This window comes from Pelophylax lessonae, assembly GCF_965119305.1.
Source record: "Pelophylax lessonae genome assembly, chromosome: 10".
NCBI lineage: Eukaryota > Metazoa > Chordata > Amphibia > Anura > Ranidae > Pelophylax > Pelophylax lessonae.
Window position 1 is genome coordinate 12,682,513 of NC_138777.1, and position 23,160 is coordinate 12,705,672.

The 23,160-nt window shown below is 45.6% G+C and overlaps 1 protein-coding gene and 1 long non-coding RNA gene across 2 annotated transcripts in view; both read right to left on the reverse strand.

Moving 5' to 3' along the window:
• Positions 1-6,403, reverse strand: part of BMAL1 (basic helix-loop-helix ARNT like 1) — a 146,241-nt gene extending 139,838 nt beyond the window's left edge. Inside the window, exon 1 of the mRNA XM_082270283.1 lies at positions 6,302-6,403. The gene's annotated coding sequence lies outside the window, so the exon portion shown is untranslated. The remainder of the gene's footprint in view (positions 1-6,301) is intronic.
• The window catches only part of LOC309565378, a 724,777-nt gene that overhangs the window by 172,270 nt on the left and 529,347 nt on the right, over positions 1-23,160 (reverse strand). The window lies entirely within an intron of this gene.

The window sequence follows — 23,160 nt, forward strand, 5'->3', positions numbered from 1 at the left end:
TACGATTAATCGTGCAGCTCTATAGAACCCCCTAACAGTATATATATGTTTTTAGCAGAGACTCTGGAGAATAAAATGGCAGTTGTTGCAATATTGTTTCTCACACAGTATTAGGCTCGGTTCACATATATGCGATGCGGGAAGGCTGCGAATTCGCAGCCTTTTCCCGCATCGCACACGCACCCCCGGCAGTTCACACTGCCATATGCGATACGCTGGGGGTGTCAATGTAATCTTAACGACACCCCCAGTTTGATCGCATATCGCAGTGCGATCGTGCAGTTCGCACAGGATGGGATCGCACAAGTGTGAACCGCTGTGCGATCCGATCATGATGCGGCTGCAAAAATGCCTCCTGTGCGTGTTTGCACCGGGTGCGATGCGAATTTAGCCATACAAACTGTATGGCTAAACTCGCACCGCACAGCTGATCGCATGTAATGTCGGAGCAGTGCGCTCCGACATTACATGCGAACCCGGCACTCGCATCAGTGTGAACCGGGTCTTAGGGCAGCGGTCTTTCAAAGGCAATTTTTTTGGAAAAATTACACTTCACTGAATTAAAAAAAAAAAAAAATTAAACAGTAACATTAGCACAATTGTTTTGTAGATTTTGAAAGAGGACGTCACGCCAATTAAATAGATACCCAACATAATTTAATCTCAGTATAAATACAGCTGTTCTGTGAAGCCTTCAGAGATTTGTTAGAGAACCTTATGCCCCATACACACGTGCAGATTGTCTGCAGACTTTTGTCTGCAGACTTACCTTTTCTATATAGTGCAAGGGCCTGCCGGATTGCATACAAATTGAAAGTGTTTAGGTTTGACCTCATATTATATGGTTTTGGTAAGTCTGCAGATAATCTGCACGTGTGTATGGGGCATTCGTGAACAAACAGGATCATGAAGGCCAAGGAACACACCAGACAGGTCAGGGATAAAGTTGTGGAGAAGTTTAAAGCCGGGTTAGGGTATAAAAAAATATCCCAAGCTTTGAACATCTCACAGAGTATTGTTCAATCCATCATGGAAAAATGGAAAGAGGATGGCACAACTACAACCCTACCAAGACATGGCCGCCCACCTAAACTGACCGGCCGGGCAAGGAGAGCATTCATCAGAGAAGCAGCCAAGAGGCTCATGGGAACTCTGGAGGAGCTGCAGAGATCCACAGCTCAGGTGGGAGAATCTGTCCACGGGACAACTATTAGTCCTGCGCTCCACAAATCGGTCCTTTATGGAACAGTGACAAGAAGAAAGCCATTGGTGACATAATACAAATGCAGCCACACTTTGTAAGAAATGTTGAAAACCATTTATCATTTTCCTTCCACTTCACAATTATGTGCCACTCAGGGGTTCTCCAAACTATGGCCCTCCAGTTGTTCAGGAACTACAATTCCCATCATGCCTAGTCATGTCTGTGAATGTCAGAGTTTTACAATGCCTCATGGGACGCGTAGTTCTGCAGCAGCTGGAGGGCCGTAGTTTGGAGATCCCTAAAATCCCAATGAAAAACCATTTACGTTTTTTTGTTTTACAATGACTAAATGTGGAAAAGTTTTTCAAGGCACTGTAACTATGTGATAATCGGTGTTAGTCACCAGCACTTCCTCACCACAAATACAGGAGCAGCCAGTAATACCAGCTGTGAAGGAAGCTGTACAAGGCGCTACTCTTCAGAGCTTGCACTCTAGGAACATTCAGCGACTCCCAAGAAATCCCTTCAGCGACTCTGACAGATAAAGGTGAACCAAGTACACAAGACAACCACACTCATCAGATGTGGAACAATCAGCAATAGGCAGACCTTGCTGATGGGAAAGCTGACCCCAGGAGCTTGCACTCTAGGGGTGGAGTCACTATCAGGGTATATCAGACAAGCAGAGGGAGGCCTGATAAGCACAGAGCAGAACCCACATGATGGGAGATCAACAGACACTGTGGGTGTATTTAGGAGTCCCTGTCAGTAGGGACTCAATCAGGAACAGAGAAAGTAGCACAGGGCAGCTAGTCCTAGGAGCTTGCACTCTACATACACCTGAAGAGACCAGGGAATCCCATCGACCAGCAGAAAAGAGTAGAACACGCATACAGTGACATATAATGTGAAATGCAGATTAGAGAGGATAGAGGGCTGACCCCAGGAGCTTGCACTCTTATTACACCTGAAGAGACCAGGGAATCCCAGCAACCAATAGAAAAGAGGAGAACACGCACACAGTGATGCAGATTAGGGAGGATAGGAGGGCTGACCCCAGGAGCTTGCACTCTACATAGATATAGTAAAGTCACTGACACAGAACATTGCAGAGAGCAGATGGTGACCGGTTAGCATAGAATAGCCGGTGACTTTTACCATCAGAAGTTATCCTCAGTAAAAAATAAGGGGGGGGGGGAGGGTACTTAGCACAGTGATAAATAAGGGGGGGGGTACTTAGCATGATAAACAAGGGGGGGGTACTTAGCACAGTGATAAATATGGGGGGGTACTTAGCACAGTGATAAATAAGGGGGGGGGGGGGTACTTAGCACAGTGATAAATAAGGGGGGGGGGTACTTAGCATTATAAACAAGGGGGGGGGTACTTAGCACAGTGATAAATATGGGGGGGTACTTAGCACAGTGATAAATAAGGGGGGGGGGGTACTTAGCACAGTGAGAAATAAGGGGGGGGGGGGGTACTTAGCACAGTGATAAATAAGGGGGGGGGTATTTAGCACAGTGATAAATAAGGGGGGGTACTTGGCACAGTGATAAATAAGGGGGGGTACTTAGCACAGTGATAAATAAGGGGGGGGTACTTAGCAAAGTGATAAATAAGGGGGGGGTACTTAGCACAGTGATAAATAAGGGGGGGGGGGGTACTTAGCACAGTGATAAATAAGGGGGGGGGTACTTAGCACAGTGATAAATAAGGGGGGGTACTTAGCACAGTGATAAATAAGGGGGGGGTACTTAGCAAAGTGATAAATAAGGGGGGGGTACTTAGCACAGTGATAAATAAGGGGGGGGTACTTAGCACAGTGATAAAAAAGGGGGGGGTACTTAGCACAGTGATAAAAAAGGGGGGGGACTTAGCAGAGGACAGCCAATGACTCCTGTCAGGTGTATAAGAAGCAGCACAGAGTGGACCCGGGGTAATCGGGACTCCGGGGTAATCGGGACTCCGGGGTAATCGGGACTCCGGGGTAATCGGGACTCCGGGGTTCCTTATCAATAAAGATTTCAGTAGGAGGGAAGTCTATCAGAAACACAATGGAAGCAGCAAAGAGCAGGAGACAGCTGTTCCCAGGAGCTTACACTTTAGTAACATTAAAGAGAACCCCCAACAACAATCAACTGTGACAGATCAGGGTATACGGCGTATACAGGGCAGCCAGTGACACCTTCTACCAGCAGGAGACTATCCCCAGAAGCCTGGAGGAAAAGACCAGGGTGAGCCCCCCACCCCCCGTGCTGCTGGTAGGAGACACTGTCTGTCCTCTAAGCAAAGCCCCCCCCCCCCCCCCCTCTATATACTGACGGGGGTCCCTCATCTCTCCTATGCTCAGCACAGGGCAGCCAGTGACTTCCAGCAGCAGTACAGCAGGAGGATTAAGGGGTCCCTATTACTAAATGGGGGGGGGGGGTATTCTCACTACAGGGTTCCTATTTGTATTTGGGGGTGGGGGCTATTCTCAGTACAGGGGCCCATTATAAGGAAGGGGGGCAGCTATTATCAGTACAGGGGCCCATTTATTATATGAGGGGGCTATCCTCAGTACAGGGGCCCTATTATATGGGGGGGCTATCCACAGTACAGGGGCCCTATTATTATATGGGGGGGGGCTATCCTCAGTACAGGGGCCCTAATAATAGATGGGGGCTATCCTCAGTACAGGGGCCCTAATAATAAATGGTGGGGGCTATCCTCAGTACAGGGGCCCTAATAATAAATGGGGGCTATCCTCAGTACAGGGGCCCTAATGATAAATGGCGGGGTTATCCACAGTACAGGGGCCCTATTATATGGGGGGGGCTATCCACAGTACAGGGGCCCTATTATATGGGGGGGCTATCCCCAGTACAGAGGCCCTATTATTATATGGGGGGGCTATCCCCAGTACAGAGGCCCTATTATATGGGGGGGGGCTATCCTCAGTACAGAGGCCCTATTATTATATGGGGGGGCTATCCCCAGTACAGAGGCCCTATTATATGGGGGGGGCTATCCTCAGTACAGGGGCCCTATTATTATATGGGGGGGGCTATCCACAGTACAGAGACCCTATTATTATATGGGGGGGCTATCCCCAGTACAGAGGCCCTATTATATGGGGGGGGGCTATCCCCAGTACAGGGGCCTATTATTATATGGGGGGGCTATCCCCAGTACAGGGGCCCTATTATATGGGGGGGGCTATCCCCAGTACAGGGGCCTATTATTATATGGGGGGGGGGCTATCCCCAGTACAGGGGCCCTATTATTACATGGGGGCCTATCCTCAGTACAGGGGCCCTATTATATGGGGGGGGGGCTATCCTCAGTACAGGGGCCCATTATATGGGGAGCTATCCCCACTACAGGGGCCCTATTATATGGGGGGCTATCCTCAGTACAGGGGCCCTATTATATGGGGGGGGCTATCCTCACAGGGGCCCTATCATTATATGGGGGGGCTATCCTCACTACAGGGGCCCTATTATATGGGGGGGGGCTATCCCCACTACAGGGGCCCTATCATATGGGGGGGGCTATCCTCAGTACCGGGGCCCTATTATTATATAGGGGGGGCTATCCGCACTACAGGGGCCCTATTATTATATAGGGGGGGCTATCCTCAGTACAGGGGCCCTATTATTATATGGGGGGGCTATCCTCACTACAGGGGCCCCATTATTATATGGGGGGACTATCCTCACTACAGGGGCCCTATTATTATATGGGGGCTATCCTCAGTATAGGGGCCCTATTATTATATGGGGGGCTATCCTCACTACAGGGGCCCCATTATTATATGGGGGGACTATCCTCACTACAGGGACCCATTATATGGGGGTGCTATCCTCAGAAAAGGGGCTCTATTATATGGGGGGGCTATCCTCACTACAGGGGCCCTATTATTATATGGGGGACTATCCTCACTACAGGGGCCCTATTATTATATGGGGGGGGCTATCCTCACTACAGGGGCCCTATTAATATATGGGGGGGGGGCTATCCTCACTACAGGGGCCCTATTATATGGGGGGCTATCCCCAGTACAGGGGCCCTATTATTATATGGGGGGCTATCCTCAGTACAGGGGCCCTATTATATGGGGGGCTATCCTCAGTACAGGGGCCCTATTATTATATGGGGGGGCTATCCTCAGTACAGGGGCCCTATTATTATATGGGGGGGCTATCCTCAGTACAGGGGCCCTATTATTATATGGGGGGCTATCCCCAGTACAGGGGCCCTATTATTATATGGGGGGCTATCCTCAGTACAGGGGCCCTATTATTATATGGGGGGGCTATCCTCAGTACAGGGGCCCTATTATTATATGGGGGGCTATCCTCAGTAGAGGGGCCCATTATATGGGGGGGCTATCCCCAGTACAGGGGCCCATTATATGGGGGGCTATCCCCAGTACAGGGGCCCTATTATTATATGGGGGGTCTATCCTCAGTACAGGGGCCCTATTATATGGGGGGCTATCCCCAGTACAGGGGCCCTATTATTATATGGGGGGCTATCCTCAGTACAGGGGCCCTATTATTATATGGGGGGGCTATCCTCAGTACAGGGGCCCTATTATTATATGGGGGGCTATCCTCAGTACAGGGGCCCATTATATGGGGGGGGCTATCCCCAGTACAGGGGCCCTATTATTATATGGGGGGCTATCCCCAGTACAGGGGCCCTATTATTATATGGGGGGCTATCCTCAGTACAGGGGCCCTATTATTATATGGGGGGTCTATCCTCAGTACAGGGGCCCTATTATTATATGGGGGGCTATCCACAGTACAGGGGCCCTATTATTATATGGGGGGGGCTATCCACAGTACAGAGACCCTATTATTATATGGGGGGGCTATTCTCACTACAGGGGCCCTATTATATGGGGGGGCTAGCCCTAGGAGCTTGCACTCTACACACATTTAGAGGAGCAGAAGGAGATGTGGGGTACAGCGATAACCCAAGAAGCTTACACTCTACATGTATTCATTCAGAGACCTCCCCAATATACAATGACTGAGGACTAGCCCCAGGAGCTAGCACTCTACTGTCAGAACTCCCCTCCCCCTGCCCAGGCCGGTCACTCACCCTTCCTCCGCACACACCGAGCTCTCACACAAACAGCCGCGTCCGTGACCTACTTTCTACCCTCACTAAATGTCGCACCACTAACCTACTTTTCAGCCAATGACGTGCGCCGGCTGCACGGCTGCCCGTGCCAACCAATAGGCGAGCCCTCCGCCGACAGCCAGCCAACCGGAGGATTCACTTGCGAGACGTGCCTCCCCCTTGCGACACTGCCTAGCCCCAGCCAATAAGGAAGACGCTGTCTGCCAAGGAGGGAGGAGAGTGGAGGCTCCGGGAAGCCATGTTGGAGGTGGCAAGGGGGAAGGAAAAAAATAGCACGGCCGCCATATTGCTGGTGGCAAAGTCTCCTGTTGCTATGGGGTCCTCGTACCTGTGCTGTCCCTGGTATTCAGTGTTCTATAAATACACCAACACAATGATTCCTTACCTGCAATGTGCCTGTTATTATAAAGGTAGGCATTCACTCACAAAAGGGGCCTGAGATAAAATACTAAACATCCCCTGTGACAGTAATAGGCAGTGACAGGTACTCCTTATGGAGGGATCGGGGGTCTAAAAGACCCCAAACCCTCCTCTGTGCTTTAACTACTTCTATTCTGGCACTCCTCTCCTACAGGCAAAAATCATCATTTTTTTGTTAGAAAATTACTCAGAACCCCCAAACATTATATATTTTTTTAGCAGAGACCCTAGGGAATAAAATTGTGGTCGTTGCACCTTTTTTTGGTCACACGGTATTTGTGCAGCAATTTTTCAAACAGTTTATGAATAAATAAAAAAAAACACTAAAGTTAGCCCAATTTTTTTTTGTAGAATGTGAAAGATGATGTTACGCCGAGTAAATAGATACCTAACATGTCACGCTTTAAAATTAGGCGCACGCGTGGAATGGCGCCAAACTTCGGTACTTAACCACTTTAAGACCGGAAGGATTTGCCCCCTTCCTGACCAGGCCCTATTTTGCGATTCGGCACTGCGTTACTTTAACTGACAATTGCGCGGTCATGCGACGCTGTACCCAAATAAAATTGATGTCCTTTTTTCTCATAAATAGAGCTTTCTTTTGGTGGTATTTGATCACCTGTGCCATTTTTATTTTTTGGGCTATAAACAAAAAAGAGCGACAATTTTGAAAAAATAACAATATTTTTCACATTTTTTTATATGAAATTCCCCCCAAAAAAATGTAAAAATCAAAATTTTTTATCATTTTTGGCCAATTTGTTTTCTGCTACATATGTTTAGTAAAAAAAAAAAAAAAAAAAAATCGCAATAAGCGTATTTTGATTGGTTTGCGCAAAAGTTATTGCGTTTACAAACTAAGGGAAAGATTTCTGTCATTTTTGGTGGGTTTTTTTAACGAGTAATGGCGGCAATCTGCGATTTTTTTTGCGGGACTGCGACATTGCTGCGGACAGATGGGACCCTTGACTGACATTTTTGACACTTTTGGGGGTACCAGTGACATTTATACAGTAATCAGTGCTATACATATGCACTGTTACTGTAAAAATGACACTGGCAGGGAAGGGGTTAATTTTATTGGAGAGGGAGGGGTTAATGTATGCCTGGTGCTTACTGACGTGTGTGTGTGGGGGGGAGGTGACTGAGTGACACAAGGACAGATCACAGGTTGAGCTATGCTGAACCCAGCAATCTGACCCTGCCTGTCACTTAGGAGATCCACCCGCTTTGTTTACACAAGCGGGCGGATCTCCACACTCGATCCCCGACGATCGGGGAAGAGCGGCGGTGATCACCGCCAATCCTCCCCTGGCCCGACTCCCGCTGTGACTGAATACAGCGGGAGCGAGCCTCCGGCGGCGCGCGCGTGCCGCTGAGAGAGGGCACTGTCTGGTGACGTAGGTCTACGTCGCCAGACGATAACGAACCACTTTGCCGCAGTACAGTCAACGTGACTGGTCGGCAAGTGGTTAACTGACAATTGCGCGGTCGTGGGACGCTGTATCCAAAATAAAATTGACGTCCTTTCTTTCCCACAAACAGAGCTTTCTTTTGGTGGTATTTGATCACCTGTGCGATTTTTATTTTTTGCGCTATAAACAAAAAAAAAGCGACAATTTTGAAAAAATTACTATTTTTCAAAATTTGATTTATATGAAATTCTCAAAAATAAAAAGTAAAAATCAAAATTTAACATTTTAGGCCAATTTGTTGTCTTCTACATATTTTTGGTAAAAAAAAAAAATCGCAATAAGCGTATTTTGATTGGTTTGCGCAAAAGTTATTGCGTTTACTAACTACGGGAAAGATTTATGTCATTTTTATTGTTTTTTTTTAACTAGTAATGGTGGCGATCTGTGATTTTTTTTTTTTGCGGGACTGCCCTTGACTGACATTTTTGACACTTTTGGGAGTACCAGTGACATTACTACAGTAATCAGTGCTATAAATATGCACTGTTACTGTAAAAATGACACTGGCAGGGAAGGGGTTAACTTTATTGGTGATGAGTGGGTTAAATGTATCCCTAGGGGCGTGATTCTAACTGTGGGGGGGCATGACTTGTGATGCAACCACAGAGACATACGATCCTACATAGCAGGATCGTATGATCTCTGCTGTTACATCAGTGAGAATGACAGACGGTTGTGTTTACATTAGCCGCCTGCCTTTCTCCCTCTCCAGCGGGAGATCGCGAGTGACCGGCGGACATCGGAGCCGCCGGTCACAGGCACGGAGATCCCTGTGAACGAATGGGGGCAGGAGCGCGCCTCTGGCGGCACGCGCTTGCCCCCTGCAGGCTCCTGGGCGAGCGACGTACCCCTACGTCGGTTTGCCCAGGAGCGACTGACTGCCGCAGTAAATAGTCGTGCGGCGGTCGGCAAGTGGTTAATAAAGCAGAAAGAGACCTACAGGGACTCATTCTAAAAAGGAAAAAAAGAAAGATGGAACTTTTAGAGGAGAAAATTTAAAAATCTTCAGTTGAAATTAGAACCCATTAAAGATAGACCACAAACTGTTGAGTTTAAGGAGACGTTAAAAAGAAAATTAGATAAAGTTGATAAGGACACACAAAAATAAGAAACTAAAAAAGTTCAGTAGAGATTTTGGCAGATTTTAGAACCAATAAGGCCAATATGGCAAAGTAACCCACTGATTGAAAGAGTAGCCCTTGGGGGTGGAGAAATTCACTCCGATGCGGAAGATTTAATGGAGGTGCCTTCCACAATTAAACCTGTGGTAAGACAAAAAATGACCCTTGCTCCTATTAGAAACAATCTTCCAAATAGAGGAACCATGACCCCCCACTATCAAACCCTATGTCCCCCTAGCCCAGGCTGGACTGGTTCAACATACAATAGTGGTTATTCTCCCAGTCAGGGCCGGTGCTTCCACTAGGCAAACTAGGCAGCCGCCTAGGGCGCATTGCCACCTAGGGGCGCAGCCACGAGTCAGCACTCACGCTCCATCATGAATGATCCTTGTGAGCTGAGGAAAGGGGCGGCAGTGGGGGAGGAAGAAGGGACAGAGGAAGATGCCAGGTGTCTGGGGCAGTGGCAGAACTACCAGGCCCTGGCTTTCCACCATTGTTGGGGGAGCCCCAAGGGGCAGGAAAGGAGTGCTAGCTGCATAATGATCCTCTTCGTCTGGAGCTGAGTGGCCTATTCCCTGGGCGGGAAGTGACTCTCTAATCTGAGCTGGTGGGCAGCCGTTCATTTCCCTGGGTCGGTATTAAGCAGGGAGTGGAGGAGAGCTGAACCTGAACCGGAGCTCGGCACTGGAGGGTGGCACCTTTACTGGAGCAGAAGAGACAAGGCAACGGAATGGTCTAAGGATGTTGGTGATGAAGGACATGCGGAGCTCTCTGACTGCTGCTTCTCCCTCCACCAGGAGCCGGTTGGAGCTGTGGTGAGCACTGTGGTCCAGGAGAGGAGCGTCCTGGGAGAAGGAATAAGCAGGATCATGGTGAAGGAGGGCAGAGTGCAGGCCACTCTCTTCATATTGCCCAGTGAGTGTCCCCAGAACAGGGAATCAGGGTCCCTGGGTGTGACATGGAGTATGCCTGGTGTGAAAGAGAATTGCGGTTACCAGGTATGCCATGGGGAGTCACCAGGTGTGACATGGGGGAGAGGGGTCACAAGTGTAACAGGGGTTTGGGGTCACCAGGTATACCATGAGGAATTGGGATCCCTGGGTGTGCCATGGGGGATTGAGGTCCCCAGATGTGACATGGAGGAACTTCAGGGTCCCCAGGTGTGACATGGGGGAGAGGGGTCACAAGTGTAACAGGGGTTTGGGGTCACCAGGTGTGCCATGAGGAATCGGGGTCCCTGGGTGTGCCATGGGGGATTGAGGTCCCCAGATGTGACATGGGGGAACATCAGGGTCCCCAGGTGTGACATAGAGGAACATTGGGATCACTGGGTATGACAGCATTACATGGAGGAACCATCAGATCAGGGTCACTGGATATGACATAGAGCATTTTTTAACCCCTTCCCTTTTTATTTTATTTTTTTTTGGGAGGGCGCAAGTAGAGAGGTGAATCAAAGTCACATTACAGAAGGCATTGAATCCTTGGAAACACAGAAGGAGGTTATAGTGAGACCTGCTGATAGAGGAGAAGGGGTTGTGATCCTTGATAAAGAATTTTATCATCGACGGATGACTGAAATGTTATCTGATGAATGTACTTCTAAGAGATCAAAAGATCTTACAATGGTTTATAAAGATTAGCTAACCACTTCCCAACCGCCCGCCGCAGATATACTGCGGCAGGGTGGCTCTCCTACACAAACCAACGTAGATATAAGTCGGTCGCGCTCCCACCCCCGCTCCTCAGTGGGGACGCCGAAGCACAGGGCACGCGGCTCCGATTGCCGCCAGCCACCTGCGATCGCTCCCCGCTGAGAGAGAAGAGCGTTCAGCTGTTGTAAACACAGCTGACCATTCTTCTCCCAGCTGTGATCAAAGAGTGCCTTCTATATAGGTGTACTTCTATATAGGATCACAGGTCTCTGTGATCATTTCACAAGCCACGCCCCCATACAGATAGAATCACGCCCCTAGGTACACATTTAACCCCTTGATCACCCACAGTGTTAACCCCTTCCCTGCCAGTGTCATTATTACAGTGACAGTGCATATTTATACCACTGATTACTGTAGTAATGTCACTGGTCCCCCCAAAAGTGTCAAAAATGTCAGTTAGGGGTCTGATCTGTCCGCCGCAATGTCGCAGTCCAGCAAAACATTGCAGATCACCGCCATTACTAGTAAAAAAAAAACACAATAAAAATGACATAAATCTTTCCCGTAGTTTGTAGACACGATAACTTTTGCACAAACCAATCAAAATACGCTTATTGCAATTTTTTTTTTTTACCAAAACTATGTAGCAGAAAAATTTACCTGAAATGTTAAAAAAATTTTGATTTTTAAAAATTATTATTTTTTTGGGAATGTTATATAGCAGAAAGAATTTTTTTTTTTCCAGAATTGTCGCTCTTTTTTTGTTTATAGCGCAAAAAATAAAAATCGCACATGTGATCAAATACCACCAAAAGAAATCTCTGTTTGTGGGGAAAAAAATGACATCAATTTTATTTGGGTACAGCATCGCACGACCGTGCAATTGTCCATTAAAGTAACGCAGTGCCGAATCGCAAAATAGGGCCTGGTCATTAACCAATTAAGCCCCGGAAGATTTTACCCCCTTCCTGACCAGAGCCTATTTTGCGATTCGGCACTGCATGACTTTAACGGACAATTGCGCAGTCGTGCGACGCTGTACCTAAACGAATTTGATGTCTTTTTTTCCCACAAACAGAGCTTTCTTTTGGTGGTATTTGATCACCTGTGCGATTTTTTGATCATGCGCTATAAACAAAAATAGAGCGACAATTTTGCAAAAATAACAATATTTTTCACATTTTTTTATATGAAATTCCCCCCCAAAAATGTAAAAATCTAAATTTTTTAACATTTTAGGCCAATTTGTTTTCTGCTACATATTTTGGTAAAATAAAAATCGCAAAAAGCGTATTTTGATTGGTTTGCGCAAAAGTTATTGCGTTTACTAACTAAGGGAAAGATTTTTGTCATTTTTGTTGTTTTTTTTTGTGTAATAGCGGCGATCTGCAATTTTTTTTGCGGTACTACGACATTGCGGCAGACAGATCGGACCCTTGACTGACATTTTTGACACTTTTGGGGTTACCAGTGACATTACTACAGTAATCAGTGCTATACATATGCACTGTTACTGTAAAAATGACACTGGCAGTGAAGGGATTAACTTTTTTTTAGCGGGAGGGGTTAAGTGTGTCCCTAGGGGCGTGCTTCTAACTGTGATTGGATGTGGCTTGAGGTGTAAGAACAGTGATCAATGGTCCTACATAGCAGAACCGTATGATTACTATTCTTACACAGGGGAGAATGACAGGCGGCTGTGTTTACACTAGCCGCCTGCTTTCTCCCGCTCTAACGGACGATCGCGAGTGCCCGGCGGACATGGCTAGCCCCATTGTTAATGGGATAGGTTCAGTTACAGCGAGATTAGGGGAATATCTGGACAAGTATTTACAACCAAATGTCCTAACAACTCAGGCGTATTTAAAGATACGAAGGATTAATTACAAGCCATAAAAGATATTCAATTACATAACACAAATTCTACATATCTGGTAACAGCAGACGTTTCGTCGCTATATACAATTATACAACATGGATGATGGATGCCCTATTGGCACTAAATTGGGCTCTCAGTCAGAGAGAAGAATTACCCCATGTACAAAAAGGTGTTCTTACAAAAATTGTTGGATTTTTGTCTATATTTGGTACAGAAAATGTACAGTATCTCACAAAAGTAAGTACACCCCTCACATTTCTGTAAATATTTTATTCTATCTTTTCATGTGACTGAAGAAATGACACTTTGCTACAATGTAAAGTAGTGATTGTATAACAGTGTAAATTTTCTGTCCCCTCAAAATAACTCAACACACAGCCCATTAACCACTTCAGCCCCGGAAGATTTCACCCCCTTCCTGACCAGGCCCTATTTTGCAATTCGGCGTTAATTTAACGGACAATTGCTGTACCCAAATTAAATTTATGTTGTTTTTTTTCCCCACAAATAGAGCTTTCTTTTGGTGGTATTTGATCACCTGTGTGATTTTTATTTTTTGTGCTATAAACAAAAAAAAGAGCGAAAATTTTGAAAAAAAAAAAAAAAAACAATATTTTTTACATTCTGATATATAACATTCTCAAAATTTTTTTTAAAAAATCTGCGATTTTTTGCGGCACTGCGACATTGTGGCGGACAGATCGGACCCCTAACTGACATTTTTGACACTTTTGGAGGGGACCAGTGACATTACTACAGTAATCAGTGCTAAAAATATGTACTGTTACTGTAATAATGACACTGGCAGGGAAGGGGTTAACACTGTTGGTGATCAAGGGGTTATATGTATGCCTCATGCTTACTGACGTGTGGGGGGGGGAGGGGGTTCTGTGACAGAGACAGAGATCGCAGGTTCAGCTATGCTGAATCCTGTGATCTCCTCCTGTCTGTCACTGAGAAGATCCGCCTGCTTTGTTTACATAAGCAGGCGGTCTTCTCACAGTTTCGCCTCCTCTCCTCCTCCGGCCTGACTCCCGCTGTGTCTACGTAGGTCTACGTCGCTGGACCCAGGAGAGCCGTACTTCCGCAGTAGGATTACTGTGAGCAGTCGGTAAGTGGTTAATGTTTTATAAAATAAAGCCGATTTTTGACACAAATCTGGTTCTGAACATGTTAATTTTTGTTTAATGCTTAATGGCTGGCTTGCTGGCACCCAGTGGTGGGTGGCTGGCTGTCTGGCACCCTGTGGTGGGTGGCTGGCTGGCACCCTGTGGTGGATGGCTGGCTGGCTGGCACCCTGTGGTGGGTGGCTGGCTGGCTGGCACCCTGTGGTGGGTGGCTGGCTGGCTGGCACCCTGTGGTGGGTGGCTGGCTGGCACCCTGTGGTGGATGGCTGGCTGGCTGGCACCCTGTGGTGGATGGCTGGCTGGCACCCTGTGGTGGGAGGCTGGCTGGCACCCTGTGGTGGGAGGCTGGCTGGCACCCTGTGGTGGGAGGCTGGCTGGCACAGGGGCTGTGGGTGGCTGGCTGGCTGGTACAGTGCCTATGGTTGGCTGGTACAGGGCCTGTGGGTGGCTGTCTGTCTTACACCCTGTGGTGGGTGGCTGGCTGGCTGGCTGGTACCCTATGGTGGGTGGGCTGCTGGCACAGGGCCTGTGGGTGGCTGGCTGGTACAGGGCCTGTGGCTGGCTGGCTCACTGGTACAGTGCCTGTGGATGTGGGTGGCTGGCTGGCTGGTACAGGGCCTGTGGATGTGGGTGGCTGGCACCGGGCTGCTGTGGGTGGGTGTATGGCTGTGATACACTCCCGCAAGACTAGTCCCGACTCCAGAAGAGGCTGTCCAAGGCAAGGGAGGCGGCCTATGAAGGCAGAATGACGTCACAAAAATATCGGCCAGTTCCGGAGCCGATACTGATATATTGGGGAAAGCGCGTATCGGCCACCGATATATCGGCCTTGCCAATAATCGGTCTATCCCTATATATAATTATAATATAATATAATTTTAATATAATATATATAATATAATTATAATATAATTTAACCACTTTACGACCAGCCGCCACAGATGTACTGCGGCAGTATGGCTCATACAGGCAAAGCGCTCGCCTGGAGGAGCTAGGGGTCGATCGCACGCCGCCGAAGGCGCGCTCCTGCCCCCGCTCGTCAGTGTGTGTGTCAGGCGGCTCCGATGGCTGCCGGCCACCCGCGATCTCCTGCCGCTGACCGAGAAGGACGGACGGCTGATGTAAACACAGCTGTCCGTACTTCTCCCTGAAGTGATCACAGATTTTGTGATCCTGCTATATAGGATCGCATATCTCTGTGATGACTTCACAAGCCACGCCCCCCCACAGTTAGAATCACGCCCCTAGGGTCACATTTTACCCCTTTATCACCAACAGGGTTAACCCCTTCCTTGCCAGTGTAATTTTTACAGTAACGGTGCATATTTTTAGCACTGATTACTGTAGTAATGTCACTGGTCCCCCCAAAAGTGTCAAAAATGTCAGTTGGGGGTCCGATCTGTCCGCCGCAATGTTGCAGTCCCACATAAAATCTCAGATGGCCGCCATTACTAGTAAAAAAGAAAAAAAAAACAATAAAAATGACATAAATCTTTCCCGTAGTTAGTAAGCGCAATAACTTTTGCGCAAACCAATCAAAATACGCTTATTGCGATTTTTTTTTTTTTTTACCAAAAATATGTAGCAGAAAACAAATTGGCCTAAAATGTTTAAAAATTTAGATTTTTACTTTTTTTTTTTAGAACTTCATATAAAATAATCAATTCAAAATTGTCGCTCTTTTTTTGTTTATAGCGCAATAAATAAATAATCGCACAGGTGATCAAACACCACCAAACGAAAGCTCTATTTGTGGGGAAAAAAAGGACGTAAATTTTGTATGCGTACAGCGTCGCACGACCGCGCAATTGTCCGTTAAATTCACACAGTGCCAAATTGCAAAATAGGGCCTGGTCATTGAGCAGCCAAATCCTCCAGTCTGAAAGTGGATAATATATTTAATAATTAATATTATATAATATTATTATTTATTTATTTTCCACAAAATTTGGATATGATTTGTTTATAGCAGTGTGCTGCTGTGAAATGTCTATTGCGTTGTATTGTATTTCACCTTTATTGGTTATTCATACATTGATGTTCATGATGTGACACTTCGGAACTCATTAAACACATGAGTCTGGTGCACCATCTAGTGGTATACAGAAGAAGCTACAAGTCCTAAATAAAATAAAAAAAAATCTAGAGGCTCATTTACACCTCTGAATTGCATTAATGTGTGCTGCATTGAAATAGAAGGGTCGCCTACGCACCCGAACATGCTTAAAGTTGCACATGACCCTTTTTTTTGTTTATCGCAACGCACCTCAATACATTGTGGCACACTAAAACACAAATGCTTTGTAGTGCGTTGGGGTGTCATTTAAAATAACTGGCACAGCAATGGATGTTACTTGCATTACTACAGTATGTCATTTTTTTTTTTTTTTTAACCACTTGACCTCCAGGAAGATTTTAACCCCTTCATGGCCAGGTCAATTTTTTGCTATTTGAAACTGCACTACTTTAACTGGTAATTGCGCAGTCATGCAACGTTGTATCCAAACAAAAATTATAGCACATTTTTTTTTCTCACACAAATAGAGCTTTCTTTTGGTGGTATTTGATCATTTCTGGGTTTTTTTTTTTTTTTTTTTGCGATATAAGGAAAAAACAGGAAATTTTGAAAAAAGCCCAAATATTTTTTACTTTTTTCTATAAAACATATTTAATAATTTTTTTTTTAATCTAATTTCTTCATAATTTTGAGCTAAAATGTATTCTGCTACATATCTTTGAGAAAAAAAAAATACTAATAAGTGTGTATTAGTTGGTTTGCATGAAAGTAATAGTGTCTACAAACTATTGTATATAAACTTTTTTTTATTCCAATTCCAGTCCATTATTAAAGATATAATTTCAAATTATGCTCCTGATGAGTGGACGGAGAGCCACGAAACGCGTAGAGCTCACAGTTATGAAGACATACCTTTTGGAGACTGATCAAGTGTCGTTTATGATACAGTTTTACGTTATCTATTTATTTATATAATATGGACTGTACTTTTTTTTAAATATGTAACCTACCTACGATATGTCAAGTCTCCTAAATTGTGTATGCCTATTATTTATTTGTGTTTTATATAACTGCCTTATTATGCAATATCCAATAAATTAGTCATTAATTATTATTCTGTGATTTTACATATCATGTTTATTAGCAAGTGGCCGACCTCATACAAAGTCCCATGACCCATCCTTTTCTCTTTGTATATCTTATATATACTGACTGGAATTTTGTTTAAACATACTCAAATCAGTAGTCACTCAGGAACATGAAATTAGCATAAGTAGCGCAGATAGTGCATCAATCATGAATCAAAAAGCATGAATCAAAAGAAAGTCCTTTGAACGTCCATAAGCCAATAACCAAATGCTTTCACATATAAACGTCCATCCCTGGGTATAAAGGGGTTAAAGATTTCAGCAACAGTCCACTTCACCAAGTAGGAATCACCACTGTGTGTCGGGGTCACCAAATAACTGTACCTCCACCATTGTGATATACAGAGGGGGTTGCAACTCACCAGAACATATGGCCCACCTATTCTCATAGGACAGGCACACAAGCTTGTGTATATAAATCCCACTTGGAGTCGGCTACCACTGCAGATATCGGACATAAATCCCTGAGGGTCTCTCACGAAATCAAGTGCGTTCCTCACGATATATTGCCCATCAAGCAATAAACGCAAGATAACAGTAAGCCTTTAACATCTCATATCATTAGAATACCGCGGGTACCGTCGTGGGCAGTATTGGTACAGCTCACCCTCTCCACGCTGGTGTCCCGGACCTCAAAAGCCACCGCTCGTGTCACCCGTGTACTTCCGGTCGCCGTAAGGTTCATGGCCTGACGCGTTTCGTCATTTCCGACTTCTTCGAAGGGCGTGGAAATCTTTTATTAGTTAAAAAGCTTTGGATATTCTGAATAAACATTATTAAAACAATCAGATGTTTGGAATGCTGCTGCATTCGGAAAAAAAAAAAAATCGAAAAATATTCGACTGATTTAACCGGTTGCCGACCGCCGCACGACTATACACTGCGGCGGTCAGCCCCGGCCAGGCAGAGTGACGTATCGATACGTCACTCGCCTGTCACTGACTTGCGAGCCCATTGCGGGCGGGCGGGCGCGCGCCGCGGCTCGTTCACAGACAAGTCAGTGCGTGTGACCGGCGGACTCGATGTCCGCCAGTCACACTACGATCGCTCCTGTGAAGGGAGAAAGACAGAGCGGCTTGTGTAAACAAGCTGCCTGTCAGTTCTCCCTGTGTAAAAGTAAAGATCTGACCGTTCTACTATGTAGAACTGTTGATCTTTGCTTTTACACCAATAGCAATGTCCCTGCACAGTTAGAATCACGCCCCTAGGACACACTTAACCCCTCCCTGTCCAATAAAGTTAACCCCTTCCCTGCCAGTGTCATTTTTGCAGTAACAGTGCATATGTATAGCACTGATTACTCCAGTAATGTCACTGGTACCCCCAAAAGTGTAAAAAATGTCAGTCAAGGGTCCGATCTGTCCGCCGCAATGTCGAAGTACCGAAAAAAAAAATCGCAGGTCGCCGCCATTACGCGTTAAAAAAAAAAACACCAAAAATTACAAAAATCTTTCCCTTTGTTAGTAAACGCGATAACTTTTGCGCAAACTAATCAAAATACGCTTTTTGCGATTTTTTTTACCAAACATAGGTAGCATAAAACAAATTGGCCGAAAAATGTTAAAAAATTTTGATTTTTACATTTTTTTTTGGGGAATTTCATATAAAAAAATGTGAAAAATATTGTTATTTTTGCAAAATTTACGCTCTTTTTTTGTTTATAGCGCGTGATCAAAAAATCGCACAGGTGATCAAATACCACCAAAAGAAAGCTCTGTTTGTGGGAAAAAAAGGACGTCAAATTCGTTTAGGTACAGCGTCGCACGACTGCGCAATTGTCCGTTAAAGTCACGCAGTAAAAAATCGCAAAAAAACCCCTGGTCCTTTAGCAGCCAAATCCTCCGGGGCTTAAGTGGTTAAAAGAATAATAAGAATTCTGAATACAAATTCCGAATACGAATTGAACGAATCAACCGAAATTAATAAAACTAGATTAACTAATTTAAACGTCATGTACATGTCTAATAAGCGGCTTGGGTTTACATCTGTGATCAGCTGTGATTGGACACAGCTGATCATGTGGTAAAGGGCTCATGTGATTGTCTCTTTACCCCGATTTATGATCAGCTGTATCCTAAGGGCGCAGCAATCACAGAGTGCGCTGCCCATGTGCTGCGGGGGGGGGGGGGGGACGCGCGGGCAGCCTAATTACGGGAGGATGTCCATGAATGCCCTCCCAACAATAGTCCGCCTGTGCCCATGCTGTAGCCATCTTTTGGCTATAGCGCCAGCGGGAACTGGTTAGCCACTACTGGACCGGAAGGTGTTACCCCTTTAATGACCAGGCCATTTTTTGCAATAACGTACTGCGTTAATTTAACGGACAATTGCGCGGTCGTGCGACGCCGTACCTAAATAAAATTGATGTCTTTTTTCCCCCCTACAAATAGAGCTTTCTTTTGTTGGTATTTGATCACCTCTGCGATTTTGATCTTTTGCGCTATAAACAAAAAGTGACAACTCTGAAAAAAAAAATATTTATTACTTTCTGCTATAAAACATTCCCAATAAAAAAAAAAAATGTAAAATCAAATTTTTTCATCATTTTAGGCCAAACTGTATTCTGCTACATATTTTTGGTAAAAAAAAAAAATCCCAATAAGCGTATTTTGATTGGTTTGCGCAAAAGTTATCACGTCTACAAACTAGGGGAAAGATTTATGTCATTTTCTTTCTCATATATTTATTTTTACTACTAATGGCGATTTTTTTGCGGGACTGCGACATTGCGGCGGACAGATCGGACACCTATCTGACGTCTTTGACACTTTTGGGGGGACCAGTGACATTACTACAGTAATCAGTGCTAAAAATATGCACTGTCACTGTACTAATGACACTGGCAGGGAAGGGGTTAACACCAGGGGGCGATCAAAGGGTTAAACGAGTCCCTAGGGGGTGCTTTCTAACTGTGTGGGGGATGGGCTTGCTGCATGAACACAGAGACCTGTGTTCCTAAATAGGAGGAACAGAGGAGCCCTGTGTTCATAACTGATAGGACAGCGGTCTGCTGTGCTTACAACCTCCCCCTGTAGCCAATCGGCACGTGCCCCCACTAGCCGTCCTGCGAAATGACGTACAGTTATAGTTATCCTCCTCTTCTCGGGATCCTCTTCGCTGCTCCTGGCCGCTCCCTCCTGCTGAGTTATCCCACAGCAAGCAGCTTGCTATGGGGGCAGCCGAGCCGAGTCACAGCTCCAAGTGTCCATTCAGACACAGAGCCATTACTCAGATCTGCCCCCTCTCTCTCCCCATTGGCCCCCTGATTGTCCCAGCCAATCAGGAGAGAGGGTCCCGGCCAGCCGAGTCTCTCATACAACATTGCTGGATAGAGAGGAGGCTCAGGTAAGTATTATGGTATTATGGAGGCTGGGGGGGCTTCTGCACGCGCTCTCGGCACAGTGACAGGCATCTAATCGTAATCTCCAAAAGTTTTTGGATCATATGACTGCCACGACAGCTAATCAGGCTGGTCACATGACCTTAAGTCACACCTCACCTTCTGGCATCCTAAGCCTTTTAACCACTTTAGCCCTGGAAGGTTTACCCCATTAACGACTGGGCCATTTTTTGCAATTCAGCATTGCATTATTTTATCCGACAATTGCGCGGTCGTGCGATGCTGTACCCAAATAACATTGATGTCCTTTTTTCCCCACCAATAGAGCTTTCTTCTGGTGGTATTTGATCACCTGTGCAATTTTTATTTTTTGCGCTATATAAAAAAAAAAAAAAAGGGACGATTCTGAAAAAAAAAAAAAACAATATTTTTCACATTCTGTTTTATAACATTCCCCCCCCCCCCCCAAAAAAATATCTAAAAATCAAAATTTTTTTAATCCAATTTGTATTCTGCTACATATTTTTTGTGAAAAAAAACCCAATAAGCGTATTTTGATTGGTTTGGGCAAAAGTTATCACATCTACAAACTAGGGGAAAGATTTGTGTAATTTTTTTTTTTTTTTACCAGTAATGGTGGCGATCTGCGATTTTTAGCGGGACTGCGACATTGCGGTGGACAGATCGGACCCCTAACTGACATTTTTGACACTTTTGGGGGGACCATTTGTCAAGGTCTTACCTTGCCTTCCTGTTGGCAGCCATCTTGGACATGTGCAGACTGCTGTCTCTTATAAACTCTGTTTGCATCATCACTTGTCTGCTGCCTGGACGTCGCTCAATGATGATGCTGCACACCTGACTATATCTATCACCTGATGGCTTTCAGACCTTGCCCTTGTGTTTGCACTCCAAGTTGCATCACTGCTAGCAGTTCTCTGGACTCTGTGGATTCTCTGTTCAAGACTTGGTTTGGCTGACGACCTTCCTGGCTCTTGATTCCGCATTGGTTGATGACCCGGCTTCGGCAGACTACCAGCATTTGGACTCGATCCCGGCTTGGATGACTACCCGCTTCCAAACTTGACCCCGGCTGTTCTTGATTTCGCTCCTCTCTCTTGCTGTGCGATTATTGTTGTTGCATTAATAAACTGCTTTATTTTACTTGCATTTTCGTGTGGTCTGGTTTCCTGTCACCCTGACACCAGTGACATTACTACAGTAATCAGTGCTAAAAATATGCACTGTGTTACTGTAATAATGACACTGGCAGGGAAGGGGTTAACTCAGGGCCGATCAAAGGGTTAAATGTGAGCCTAGGGGGTGTTTTCTAACTCCTAAATAGGAGGATCACAGGCACTCTGTGTTCATTCCAGAGAGAACAACGGTCTGCTGTGTTTACAACAGCTGACCGTCGTTCTCTCTCCAGGGGGAGTGATCGCGGGTGCCTCGCGGCAATCGCAACCACCGGCCCCATGGATCGGCTTTCCCGCTGCATCAGGAGCGCTTCCGTGAACCGCCATACATGTGTGGCGGTTTGCACAGCAGAGCCAGCCTTCTGCAGTATATCTGCAGCGGGCGGTCGGCAAGTGGTTAAAGAGCTGGGAGGCGCTGGGGTGGAGAGGTTAATGAATAGGGGGTGTGATCGTTTTTTTTTGTATCCATTCATAGCTGAGGCATAGTAAACTATGTTTACTATGCCTCAGTTTATAAATGAACAGGACGCTCTGTACAGGAAATGAACAGGAGGCTCTGTACAGAAAATGAACAAGAATCTCTGTAGGGGAAAAGAACAGGAAGCTCTGTACAGGAAATGAACAGGAGGCTCTGTACAGGAAATGAACAGGAAGCTCTGTACAGGAAATGAACAGGAGGCTCTGTACAGGAAATTAACAGGAAGCACTTGTACAGGAAATGAACAGGAGGCTCTGTACAGGAAATGAACAGGAGGCTCTATACAGGAAATGAACAGGAGGCTCTGTACAGGAAATGAACAGGAAGTTCTGTACGGGAAATGAGCAGGAAACTCTGTAGGGAAAATGAGCAGGAAACTCTCTAGGGAAAATGAGCAGGAAACTCTGTAGGGGAAATGAACAGGAAGCACTGTACAGGAAATGAACTGGAAGCTCTGTACAGGAAATGAACAGGAGGCTCTATACAGGAAATGAACAGGAGGCTCTGTAGGGGAAATGAACAGGAAGCTCTATACAGGAAATGAACAGGAATCTCTGTACAGGAAATGAACAGGAAGCTCTGTACAGGAAATGAACAGGAAGTTCTGTACAGGAAATGAACAGGAAACTCTGTAGGGGAAATTAACAGGAAACTTTGTATAGGAAATGAACAGGAAGCACTGTACAGGAAATGAACAGGAAGCACTGTACAGGAAATGAACAGGAGGCTCTATACAGGAAATGAATAGAAAGCACTGTACAGAGCTATTCCTGTTCATTAATTCTGTGCAGCTCAGGAGTTAGAGAAAGGGACTGATGAATCTGTCCTTAGTCCCTTTCTCTGTCCTAAAAGTGAGCCCCCCAACGGAGATCCCAACAAATATGTAAAAAATAATAAAAAATAAAATGGTAAAATAAATAAATACAATGGTAAGAAATAATAAAAAAATTAAACAACA